Here is a 13669-nt window from a genome sequence, read left to right on the forward strand (position 1 = left end):
ATGATAATCGTATGCAACACTGTAGTGCTATTACAAGGTCTCGTGTGCAAAAGAAAGGAGATCCCAGTGCTTTCACTATTCTATGTACAATCAGGTTGTTACACTTTTGCTAAAGCATTGTATGATCTTGGGGCAATCATAAATCTCATGACTCTCTCTAATTACAAGAAGTTACGTTTGGGTGACCCAAAGCCCATTGAGATGCGACTATTGATGGCCGATCGAACAGTGAAGAGGCCCATCGGAATACTCCATGATGTGCTAGTAAAGGTGAAGTCATTTATTTTTCTGGTCGATTTTGTGATTCTTGATTGTGAGGTGGACTTTGAGGTGCATATTATTCTTTGGAGGTCGTTCCTTGCTACCGTTCGTGCCTTGGTTGATACGGAGAAAGGGCAGATAAAGTTTCGATTGAACAATGAAGAAACGACTTTCAACATTTGTAGGAGTCCATGAGGCAGAGTGTTGAGCTCCAATCGGTATTTGATATATTCTACAAGGTTGAGAGTTCGTTTGATGTATAAATAGAAGAGCGTCTTGGAGTTGAGGCACTAGCTGTAGTGATCATGACTCTTGAGAATGATTGTATCGATGTTTGTTGCCACACTTGATCGAGGTGATGTTCGGTTCAAACCAAATAAATTTGATTTAGATATGAAACATTATAAGTCTCCAGCCGATCTATTGAGGAGGCCCCAAAAAAGGAGCTTAAGGCTCTACCACTTCATCTGAGTTATGTTTTCTTGGGAAAAGGTGACACTGTGCCGGTAATTATTACATCGGATTTGAATGTGGAGCAAGTGGAGTGTCTTGTATTGGTGTTGAAGAGGTTCAAATAAGCCATTGGTTGGACTATTGCGGACATTATTTGATTCCCGGTATTTGTTCAATTAAAATCCAACTCGTGCCCGATCATAAGCCAAGTATAGAGAATCAAAGATGGCTAAATCCGTCTATGTAAAAGGTAGTGAAGAAGGACATTATTAAGTGGTTGGATGCCGGAGTCATATATACGATCACTGATAGTAGTTGGGTATGCCTTGTTCAGTGTGTGCCTAAGAAAGGGGGGATGATTGTGGTCCGTAATGAGAAAAATGAGCTTGTTCCAATGAGGTAGTGACCGTATGGAGAGTTTGTATGGATTACTAGGAATTGAACGCATGGACTGAGAAGGACCATTTTCTTATGACCTTCATGGATCAGATGTTAAATAGGCTTGCAGGAATGGGGTGGTATTATTTTCTTGATGGTTATTCAGGTTACAACCAAATCTCTATTGCACTAGAAAATCAAGAGAAAACCACATTTACTTGTCCTTATGGAACTTTTGCATTCAAGAGGATGCCCTTCGGGTTGTGTAATGCACCGGCTACTTTCAAGAGATGTATGATGTATATATTCTTCGATATGGTGGAGGACACCATTGAGGTGTTTATGGATTCCTTTTTAGTTGTTGGTGAATCGGTCGATCATTATTTGAGTTACTTGGCCGAAGTTCTTAAGAGCTGTGAAGATTGAAACCTTATGCTAAATTGGGAAATATGTCACTTAATGGTGAAAGAGGGTATTGTATTGGGCCATCACATCTCAGAATAGGTATAAAGGTTGATCGAGCCAAAGTTGAGGTGATAGAGAGACTTCCTCCACTCATCTCTGTAAAATATGTGAGGAGTTTTCTTTCGCATGTGGGCTTCTACTGGAGGTTAATCAAGGAATTTTTCAAAAATTGAACATCCTCTGTGAATGTTACTTGAGAAGAAGTATAAATTTTATTTTGATGAATCCTGTGTGAAGGCATTTGGAGAGTTGAAGGAGAAGTTGGTGTCTGCGCCCATTATTATTTCCCCGGATTTGAGCAAACAATTTTAGGTGATGTTTGATGCTAGTGGGGTTGCTCGTGGTGTAGTATTGTTACAAAGAAGGGATTAAAAACTTCACCCCATTTATTATGCCAGTAAGGCCCTTAATGAAGCTCAAAAGAACTATGTTGTGACTGAACAAGATCTCCTTGCATTGGTTTTTGCATCGAGAAATTTTTCTCCTATTTGCTAGGCATGATAGTCATAGTGCATATTGATCATTCTACTTTGAGATATTTTATGGCAAAGAAGGATACGAAGCAAACGTTGATTAGATAGGTATTACTGTTGCAAGAATTTAACTTTGAAGTGAAAGATAGAAAAGGGACCGAAAAATCAAGTTGATGATCACTTGTCCCGATTAGAGGATGAAGCTATGCGAGAGTTGGGTGAAAAGGCTTAAATTGGTGATACTTTCCCAGATGAGCATGTTTTGGCCGCTTCTCATGACTTTATTCCATGGTTCGCAGATTTTGCGAATTATTTAGCTAGTAATATAGTACAATCGGACCTGTCCTTTCATCAAAGGAAAAAGTTTATGCATGCTCTGAAAAAGTTCTTTTGGGATGATTCATATTTATATATGAGTTGTGCTGATGGTCTTATTCTCCGTTGGGTATGGGAATCATAGTGGTATCAGTACTGCCCATAAAATCATGCAATGTGGAAACTATTGGCCAACCATCCACCAAGATGCTCATAAGTTCGCCAAGGCATGTGATAGGTGCCAAAGAGATGGAGGTATTTCTACAAGGCAAGATCTCCCTTTAAATCTTATTCTTGTGATTGAGTTGTTTTATGTGTGGGCATTGACTTTATGGGATCTTTTTGTTAGTTCTCATGGGATGAAGTACATTCTTGTGGCGATTGATTATGTGTCAAAATGGGTGGAAGTCATAGCACTTGCAAACAATGAAAGGAAGAGTGTCCCCGCGTTGTTGAAAAAGAATATATTCTCTAGATTTGGCACCCCAAATCCGTTACTAGTGATGGAGGATCCCACTGTTGCAGCAAGTTATTAAAAGGGTTGTTGGAGAAATATAGGGTTTGCCACAATGTAACTACCCCTTACCATCCTCAGACTAGTGGGCAAGTTGAGGTGTTAAACAGACAAATCAAGTAAATTCTGGCAAAAATGGTGAATGCTAGTTGGACGGATTGGTCAATGAGGCTTGATGATGCTATTTTGTCCTACCAGACAGCATACAAGACTCCCATAGGTATGTCTCCTTACAAACTTTTATATGGGAATGCTTGTCACATACCAGTTGAGTAATAGCACAAGGCCATGTAGGCGATGAAGAAACTTAAGATGGATTGAAATGACGCTGCGGAGAAGAGATTAAATGGGTCGAATGAGCTTGATTAGTTTCAATCGAAGTCTTATGAAAGTTCAGCCCTCTTTAAAGAAAAGATGAAGAAGTACCATGACCAAAAGATTGAAAAGTGCGAATTTACAGTTGGTTTGGTACTTTTGTTTAACTCTAGGTTTTGCTTGTTTCCGTGCAAACTCATGTCAAAATCGACTGATCCATTCTTCATCGCTGAAGTGTTCCCTCATCGTGCGGTTGAGTTGGAGAACAAGGAGGGTGCAAAGTTCAATATAAATGCGCAAAGAAACAAAATATACCTTGGGCATGCGGAGAATGCAAATGAAGTAGTTGAGGCATACAATCTTGATGAAGTCTGAGTAATCAAGATTCTTACTTCGTGCCGCGACGTTAAATGAAGCGCTGATTGGGAGGCAACCCCATATATATCGTCTAGCCAACACTAGATTTATCTTGTCTTATTAGGAATAGTCGCATTATTTCGATTTTTACTTATTGTCCTGTGTAAATTTTCTTTTATTTCTTTAAATTCTGTTGTCTAGAGAGTAGTTTAGGGTCTGTGTCTAAAAAGTGTCCAGAAAGTACAAAAAGAATGGCTTATTGGGTACTAAATGCGCATGGACCAAATCACCAGAAATTTGCACAAATTAGTGTTGTGAACAGATCAACGGACCAATCGATGGGTCGTCATCCCATCACGGACCGTCGATGGGGTCCGTGGATCCCAGGTTTGTTTTTCAGTATTATCTAAGTTAGGGCACAATTGATGGAACAGTCCATGGTCCGTCGATTGACTTACGGTCCATCAATGGGGAATCATAAGTTCCCTAGATCCAAGGACCAACCTGAGTTGGTCGTCTATATAATGAATTTAAACTCTTCAGTTACTTCCCCACCTTTTAAAATTCTCCCCCCAGTAGATTAAAATGCATCCATATGTACCATACTTGACCCTGAGCCTACGGTACAAGCTAAGAAAGTCCTATAGTGATCCTAAAAGTCTAATATGGTGAACTTAAAGAAGTAAAAATAAGAGCAATCCTATGGAGACAAGTATCAATTATGTGTAAATTTGTTCTGAGAGTGAGTGCTTAATAATGATCCTCATACTCAAATTTGAAACCACCGTGTGAAAAAGGAGGATATCTTTTGAAGTGAGAACACTAGTTGCAATATTGGAGAGTTGGTCCTTTGTGAGAGGTAAAAGAGTAAAGGTGTCGGCGTGGTGAGTCTTTGTCATGGTTTTATCAACATGCGTGAGCCTAAGTGTGATATCATGTATGAAAGCAATGAAAATAATTGGGATTGATAGCCCTACGATTCGAAAGCTTAAAAGATAATACTTTTGTATGAAGGTGTTGTGGTGAGTTGAGGGTGTTGATCTACCGTGGTTTCATGGAACTTTCAATGCTTTTTCCTTATATTTAGTGTGTGTCTAGCGGTTTTTTTTAGTAATTTTAATACATTTTTATATGTATATGCAGAAGACTATGCTGAAATCTGTGCAGAAATGATGACCTACGAAGACATCGACGGTCCGTCGACCCATCGATGGTCCGTAAGTGGTGATCGTCGAATGGAGGTTCAAGCATTTTGAAGCAACTCGGGGAAATCTGAAAAAGTGTGGGGCTATGGAATGATCGATAGTCCGTCAACCAATCGATGGACCGTCCTGGCAAACAGTCATTTCTAAGAGAGAGTAAGCCCTGTATCAGATTGCAGAAATTGCTAAGTATGGGAGGACGGAGGCATCGAAGGACCGTAAGGGAGACGACAGACGATGTTGTTGGTCCGTCGAATGTACCAGACAGAATGCAAAAGTTAAGGCTAAAGAAAAAGTTATGTGTGGACCGACAAAGGTAGTCGATTGTCCGTCATTCTATCGACGGACCGTCTGTTAGAACGTTCACTGAAGATGCGTTTTCGGACGCGTTTTATATACACTTTATCCCCCTCTTCAAATTCTAAATCTCTTCTCCTATGGTCGGTATAAAATTTTTGCAAGCTATAGGTTGTTTTCAACCGATTCCTTATCATATGAGATTTTTAGAAAGTCTTATAAATCAATCGGGACACAAGAGTGAAGACTCGCCCTCTTCAAACCATCCAATTGGTGATCTACATCTCCTACCATACAACCCTTCGAAAGGAGACATAGATGTATATGAATGTTAACTATTATTATATTGAAACTCAACCAAAGGCAAGTGTCTATCCCAATTTCCCTTGAAGTCTATAATAAAATCTCTAAGAATATTTACAAGGGTTAGAATAGTACGCTCCTCTTGACCATCCATTTGAAGATGCAAAGTTGTATCTAGCTTCACCTTGGTACCTAACCCTTTTTGGAATGAACTCCTAAACCTAGATGTGAATTGTCCACCCCTATCCAAAATGATTGATAATGTAACACAATTGCGACACCCAATCTCATCTATAAAGATCTTTGCATAGTCTTCCACTGAGTATGTGTACTTGACGGGAATAAAAGGAGCGGATTTTTTCAACCTATCCACAACCACCCATATGGAGTCAAGTTGCTTTAAGTTCGAGGCAAACCTACCATGAAATCCATATTTATGTCTTCCCACTTCCAAGTGGGAACTTGTATTTCTTGAAGTAAACCACTTGGCTTTTGGTGCTCTTCTTTTACTTGTTGGCAATTTGGACATTTTGCAACAAATTCCGCAATGTCCTTTTTAAAACCATCCCACCAAAACACCTCTATAAGGTCATGATACATATTTGTAGAACCCGGATGAATGGAATAACGAGAACCATGAGCTTCCTCAAGAATCTTATTTCTTCAATCATCATCATTGGGCACGCACAACCTTCCTTGATACCTCAAGACACCATCTCCCCCTAAGAATAATGACTCATAAAGTTTACCTATAACCGATTCCTTCAACTCCATCAATGGTTGATCAAGATGTTGCCTAGACTTTACCTCAACCACCATAGATGATTCAGAGTTATGATAAACCATAGAACCACAATTAGGAGAATCATCCAATCTAGCATCCAATCTAGCCATGAACATCTTTCACTTGGTCTTTCTAGGCTTCTTCTACATTAGATACACTACCCATGGTCATACAACTTAGGGCATCCGCAACCACATTGGTGTTGTTGTGGTGGTAGAGAACACTCATGTCCTAATCTTTCAACAATTCCAACCACATTCTTTGTATGTAATTTAACTCCTTTGACTAAACACATATTGAAGACTCTTGTGGTCAGTATACACATCAAAATGGACACAATACAAATAATTCCTCCATAGTTTCAAGGCAAATACCAAGACACTAACACAAGATCATGAGTTTGATAATTCTTCTCATGCACCTTAGTTCTCTAGAAGCATAAGCTACTAATTTCCATGTTTCATAAGGACACACCCTAGGCTTACTTGGGATGCATCATAATACGCAACAAAGTCCTTGGTTCCCTCCGGTAAAGTCAACACCAAAGCGGAGGTAAGCCTCTCATTCAACATCTGGAAGCTTTTTATCCCTCTTACCAGTCAAGTTCCATATTCTTTTGAGTCAAGGCACTCAAGGGAGATGCGATGGATGAAAAACTATCCGCAAACCTCCTATAATATCCCTCTAGATCCAAAAATTTTCTAATGTCAGCTGGAATAAATGGCATAGGCCAATTCTTGACAGCCTTGGTTTTCCCTGGATCAACCTCAACTCCCTCACATGAGATGATATGACAAAGAAACGCCACCGATCTCAACCAAAACTCACAATTTCTATACTTGGCAAATAGATGGTTTTCCATAAGCACTTGAAACACTACCCTTAAATATTCTATGTATTCACCCTCATCTTTCGAACATACCAAGATGTCGTTAATGAAGACAATGAGAAATGAATCTAGGTAACTTTGAAACACTCTATTCATGAGAGCCATAAATGTCGTCGGGGATTTGGTGAGACCAAAAGACATTACTAAGAACTTATAGTGACCATATCTAGTCCAAAGTACCGTTTTGCTTATATCCTCACCTCTCACCCTAAGTTGGTGATACACCGATCTTATGTCAACCTTGGAAAAGTAGCTTGCCCCTTGAAGTTGATCAAACAAGTCGTCAATCCGAGAGAGAGGATACTTAATCTTAATAGTGACTTTATTGAGTTGGCGATAATCGATTCACATTCTAAGGGACTCATCTTTTCTTCTTAAAAAACAATAATAGTGCACCCCGTGGAGAAATACTAGGTCTTGTAAAGCCGTTGTATAGTAAGTCCTTGAGTTGAGCCTTCAACTCTTTCAATTGGGCTGGAGCCATTCGATAAGAAGGAATGTAAATGGGGTTGGTATCTAGTAGCAAGTCAATATCAAAATCAATTTCCCATTCGGGAGGGATTCTAGGAAGATAATTAGGAAAGACCTCTTGAAATTCCCTCAGTACGGGGACTAACTCATTGGGAGGATTTTCGAAGTCTAAATCTGACTCTTACAATATTGTATAAACACCTTTTTGAGATCATTTTACAATCCTTAAGACAAGAGATAATATGAACTCTATCAATAGAATTTTCCCCCTTCCATTCTAACACGGATTCATTTGGAAAATTGAACTTGATAATTCATGTTCTACAATAAATGGAAACAATCAGGCTCTACTGGGCAACATTATAGGACAAATTTTATATACCCTCTTTGCAACCACCGACTCACCTACGGGGTAGTTATGATGAAAGCGTCATTTAGGATGTCGGGCAACACATCAAACTTCCTAGATATTAACAAAGTAACAAAAGATGATGTAGCACCCCGATCAAGTAAAGAACAATCATCAATAGATATGAATTGTAACATACTGTCACCACATCGGGAGAACTCTCTTGTTCAACCCTAGAGCGAAGAGCATTAAAGAGATTGTTCTTTGGAGCATCCACATTAGAACCAGTAGCTTGAGCTTGCCTGCTCCCTTTGTTTTGCCCTTTATATTAGGGAAATCCCTAACTTTGTGACCTTCTTTTCCGCAACTAAAATATTCCCCGTCCTAAATAGACATTCACAAAAATGCTTCTTACCACAGTTTCCTAAAGTTGGCTTCATACTTGGTAAACTAGTACCTTTTCCTTTTTGAGGCTTAGAGTTAGACAACCTATCATCACGAGGCTTGGAAAATTTGGGTGGAACTTGCTTAGAAAACCCTTCTTTAATCTAGGCTTGTCTTGAATGTCAAGTATACCCTTAGAAGAACCACCTTCAAAAGACCTTGCCTTGGCCTTCCTATTCTTCCTCCTTAACCTAGTTTCTTTCACTTGTTGAGCATTAACCATGAGACGATAAATATTCATATTATCATGAAGCGTAGCTGAACGACATTTTTTCACCAAGTAATCGAAAACCCCCGTAAGAAAATGACTCATTTCATCCCTTTGGGTTTTAAACAAAGGATGGAGCATACTTGGACAACTTAGTAAACTTCAAACATTAGTCAAGTACACTTATACCTCATTGATGAAGGTAGATGGATTTTTCCACCATAGCTTCCCTAATCTCTGTAGGAAAGAACCAATCAGGGAAAGCCCTCCTGAAAATCTCCAAAGTCACCGGACCTCCACTTAGTGCCCTATTATCCCTCCATTGCACGTACCATGTTTGGGCCACATCTTTGAGTTGATTGGTTTCCAACTAGATCTTCGGAATTGAGGTCACACCTATAACATAGAGAATCATATAGACCTCATCAAGGAAATCTTGAGGTTCCTCATCCGACTTCAACCCAGAGAATATAGATTGATCCATTCTAGTAAATTCATTCAAACGAGAGGCCACGGTGCTAGCATATAAGGCACTCGAGGTCCATCCTCCCTATTTACTTGGTGAAATGATCCAAGCCTTCCTTTAAAGTTGTCACGAGCCATTCAACGACCGGAACCTAAAATACTGGGGGGAAAGGGAGAATCACTTTAGCACATAACTTTATTAAGTACAGGATCATATGCACATATGACATAAAAACCATGACAAAAAGGGACGTTTATTTAAAAGCATGCAAAGTCACTTCAAAAATACCTTATGCAAATTCAAGAACCAATACAAGTCAATAAACACATATTATTTAGGTCAAGACCATGTACATCACAAGACAAACAATATCAAGTCTATTCAAGTTAACATGCATATCAACATAATTGAGAACATAATCAAGACAACTCTATCATCAAGTTATAATATCAACAAGCATTCATAAGAGTTCATAACATTATCACCTGAACAAGACCATCACTCATACACCACCATTAAGTACATTAATGCAATGACTAAGTAAGGCCCCTAACCTCGTTCAATTAAATAAACCCAACAAGAACTATAAGAAATGTCCAACTTTACATACTATATAATTAAGAGTCGACATCATCATACTTTAGCAACAGAGTCCAACCACATGTCTATAAGTGAAACAAATATCCCATTGTGTCATTAACATGTAAGATAAACATATGTATATCATTTACATTTATAAGCATGTAAGAACATAATAACATCCTTCTAAGACTCTACTGAAGGCTAACTAGTCCAATAGATAGTTAGACTCCCATACCCCTACCTAGAGTAAGTCAAACCCCTTAAGTCATCTTAGTTAGAGTTCATCATGTTTCTTCATTTTACTTTTGGGAACATATTTCCTTAACCAACATACACCAAATGAGACAATGTGGAACCCAGTGTCATGAAACCCTACACTGAAAGACGGTGGACTGCTTGCCAAGGTAGTATAAAAATATGAACATAGCATCTATGTGGATCCACTAGCTAATATTATTATGGGGGAAACATAGTTCAAGAAATAGGTGATGTGTTTTTGACCCTCTTTAATGTACATGAATTATAGTCTCCAATCTCATGATTACATTAGGGAACCTACTTTCCCTTTCTGGAAATGGAAAATCCTCACTACTAGTTTACTCGGTGCTCAACTAGAGTCCCTTTTTGAAATGTCTTTCATTAACAATCATAACTTAGTATATGTTATAGGGTCTACCCTTTATATATTGATAGTCGTAGTTCAATAGGAATTGCATGAGAACACCTTTCATTACAATCCTCATATGTGATATTAGCACATTAACATCATTATATCATAATAAGACTCATAGGTCTTCATCACAAACATCATTACACTTTAAGCAGAATCTCACAATCACATAATCAACACATTTAAATTCAACAGAATACCAACCCTAATCAAACTCATCTTAAGGTATAGTTCAATATAACGTCATCACTAAACACATGTAATAATAATTGAAGTAAAAGTTTGAGATCACAAGACATACCCAATCTCCTTCACAAGTGATCATCCAAGTTTTTACCATCAACCATCCAATTCAACCCAAAAATGGGTGTAATATCACACAATAGTAATTAATACAAAAATGAACTCAATTGAATCACCACACATCAATTCATCACTAGTTCATAACCTAGGGTTAAAGGGGAAAAGGTCATCTTCTACAAACTAGATCAATACATCAAGAACTAGCATAATTTAATCATAATACATCATAATCTAATCACAATGACCAACATAAACCATAAAAAATACAATTTAGAAGATTAAATTCGTGATATAATGAAACCCATAAGAATTCATCTTTTTTAAAACCAATTTTGAAGGAACCCTTTGGGGAAAGGAATCCCAAAGGTGAAAGGATCCCATACCTTGTTAATTATTGAAGTTTGATGGAGAAAATCACCCTTATTTAAGACCTAAACCTTGAACTATCCCTTCAATGAAGTTTTTCTAATTGGGAGAGAGAAAGAAGAGAAAAAGAAGAGCAATTGTGTTTTTGGGAAATATAGGAGTTGGGTTAGTTTGATTAGGTTTAGGTCTTTATATATGTCATTAACTAACATAATTATACCTCCCCTAACCCCTAAATAATTAAAAAAGAACCTAATTAATTAAATGACAAAACATAAAACATAATAGTAAAATATTGGCAGGACCTACTAGACCTTGATCGATGGTCAATAGGTCAACTTACGCCCTTGCCCCACTCGTTCCTGCACATTCGCCGATGATGTCACAGAATATTCGAAATGGACCTTTGGCAAAATAGGCTAAGTTTCCAACAACGGTGGCCATCGATGCCCCATCGTTGGCCCTCGTTGGTAGGCAATGTCCATGACAACTTTTTAGCCAACATGGAAGATCCTCCTCAAGGACCCTTTTGGGAAGTCCTTGGAGACTCATTCCCATATGTTTTGACTATAAACCAACTCTAATACTCTTTATACACATTGCTAACAATTTAATTAAATTTATACTCCTAAAACCTCATCAAATAGGTTAAGGTACACTAGCACCTTTTGCACTAGTCTCCGGACGTCATCCACGTTCCTTGATGTTTTGACTCTAAAACTCCCTAAATAACTTTTATACACTATTATTGACCATAAAACAGTTTTAAAATTCTTAGATAATCTTCTGAGGCTCTATATTACGATTTAGACTCTTGAAGTGTTACAAAGGGTATGGGACTTTACCTATACATTGCTCATGTGCACCTTGATAGAATAGTTCCTGGGTGATATATCTATGTATATAAGTATAAATGCATTTTTGAGCTATGAACATGATAAATTATTATATGATGATGAATGCATGATTGTGACGGATTAGAAGTTGTCTCTTATGCATCTTAATGGTATGTTATGAAGTAAAGTTTATGAATGATGAAGTATGAACATATAGTCTCTAAATGTGTTTATGTGAAAGGTTTCCTCATATATGTACACATACGCACACATGATGAATGAATGAAGCATATTATGATAATCTCAAAAAATAGGGTCTTTTAAAAGGTATTACTCAATTGTACTCTACACTAGACTATGATATGTCCATGTGAAAGGATATTCTCACATGATTTAGGTATTGATGAAAGGAGATTATCATCATTAACCTATGAGCTATGTAGATGAGGTCTTAATCTCCAAAAGCCTATTTTTATGAAATGATGTTAATGAAGCCTTTTCAAAAGGGAATTTAGCTTAGAACTGAGTGAACTTGACAATGAGATTGTTTCAATTATATATCTCCTAGTTTCTTAATGATGTTTCCCCCATAGGACGTAGTGAGTGGATCTACCTAATATGCTAGCATTATGTTAATGTTCTATGTTGGAATGTAGAGCACCTCCTTTAAGTGTTGGGGTTCCATGACATCAGATTCCATGTTTATCTCACACATTCTTAATGTCGGTTAAGGCTAGAGTTTTCCTAGAGTAAAATGTACAGTGGAAGTAAGATGATGAAACTTAACTAGGACTACCTAAGGGAAGTTGTTTAATGTAGGTGATGGTATGTGAATTTACCTATGCATTGCACAAGTATCTCTTGGAGAGAGTTCGAGGAGGGATTTCTAAATGTATATGTATATATATCTTATGCATGACATTGTAGTATTGTCCTACTTGCATGATATATAAGATGTTGGTCTTACTGACTATATGATGAAGGTCTTACTTGATATGCATGTAGTTGGCTAAACATGTCATTTTGATGTATGAAGTAAGTGATAGTGCTTGTGTTATCTTTGTAGGTTTACTTAATATGTGTGAGGTTATGGGGCTTCAAATGTATATTGGACTAGTAAACTTCAATTGGGATTATGAGTAAGGTCTTATATTAATAAAATGAAGCTCAATTATGCATTTGATAATTTTTGCCTAATTATGATGAAATTGGTAGTATTGACTTTCATTTTGTCTTGGAATGAGTATAAAGACTAAATGAGTTATAATTAAGAAGTGATAAGTAGATGAGTATTATATGTGGTTCATAAAGTATGTTGGGTCATATGTAATGTATAATTTCCATGATATGTTATGTTCTATGAATTCATATGGTTTAGTTAATGAATGGTTGATTTGTTCACCTTGGTAACATTAAGGTGATGCTTGAGTGTGGATGGTGGAGTGGGTCACATTCATGCATTACACCAAGTATTACTTGAGGATTACTTTGGGGTAAGGAAGTTTTAGTAAAGGAAAGGAAATGTTATGAATATGAATTATGTTTCTTATATGTTTTATGTGGTTTTATGTGATGTTATTGATATTGCACATGTCTAACTAAATTCCCTCTTTAAATACATGTTTTTCATCGTTGTCATACTTAGTGCATTCTTGTACTAATACCATTCTTCTACATCTTTTACACAAAGTGTAGGTGGTGATGGCTAGAGGATATCTCCTATGTGAACAGCTTTGATAGATCTCCCAAGTTCAATGAAAGGAATCTTTATGATTCAAGGATTTCCCAATGTCATATTCTTATTCAAAATTAAGTAATAGCTTAGATTATTATTTTATATTTGTGTAAGGGTCATGTCCATATTCTACTCTATTGATGTTGAGCCTACGATGTCAAAAGAGACTTAGAGTCTATTTATGTACTTATGATATTATATATATATATATATATATATATATATATATATAT

This window comes from Solanum pennellii, chromosome 1 (assembly GCF_001406875.1).
Source record: "Solanum pennellii chromosome 1, SPENNV200".
NCBI classification, from domain to species: Eukaryota; Viridiplantae; Streptophyta; class Magnoliopsida; order Solanales; family Solanaceae; genus Solanum; species Solanum pennellii.